The sequence below is a fragment of the Chrysochloris asiatica genome, unplaced genomic scaffold (assembly GCF_000296735.1).
Source record: "Chrysochloris asiatica unplaced genomic scaffold, ChrAsi1.0 scaffold00257, whole genome shotgun sequence".
Classification (NCBI taxonomy): Eukaryota; Metazoa; Chordata; class Mammalia; order Afrosoricida; family Chrysochloridae; genus Chrysochloris; species Chrysochloris asiatica.
In genome coordinates this window covers 383,135-383,440 of record NW_006408775.1, presented here as the reverse complement: position 1 = coordinate 383,440, position 306 = coordinate 383,135, and the positions used below count along the sequence as shown (strand labels likewise).

Here is a 306-nt window from a genome sequence, read left to right as displayed (position 1 = left end):
TGTGACCCTACTCTCTGCGGTGTGACTCCACTCTCTGCGGTGTGACCCTACTCTCTGTGGTGTGACCCCAGTCTCTGTGGTGTGATTCCACTCTCCGTGGTGTGACCCCACTCTCTGCTGTGACCCTACTCTCTGCGGTGTGACTCCACTCTCTGTGGTGTGACCCTACTCTCTGCGGTGTGATCCTACTCTCTGTGGTGTGACCCTACTCTCTGTGGTGTGACCCTACTCTCTGTGGTGTGACCCCAGTCTCTGTGGTGTGATTCCACTCTCTGCGGTGTGACCCTACTCTCTGTGGTGTGACCC

General features: G+C 57.2%; 1 protein-coding gene across 1 annotated transcript in view; it reads right to left on the bottom strand.

The window, feature by feature from the left end:
- RAB11FIP3 (RAB11 family interacting protein 3 (class II)) overlaps nucleotides 1-306 on the bottom strand; it is a 27,256-nt gene that overhangs the window by 18,891 nt on the left and 8,059 nt on the right. The gene's annotated exons all lie outside the window — the stretch shown is intronic.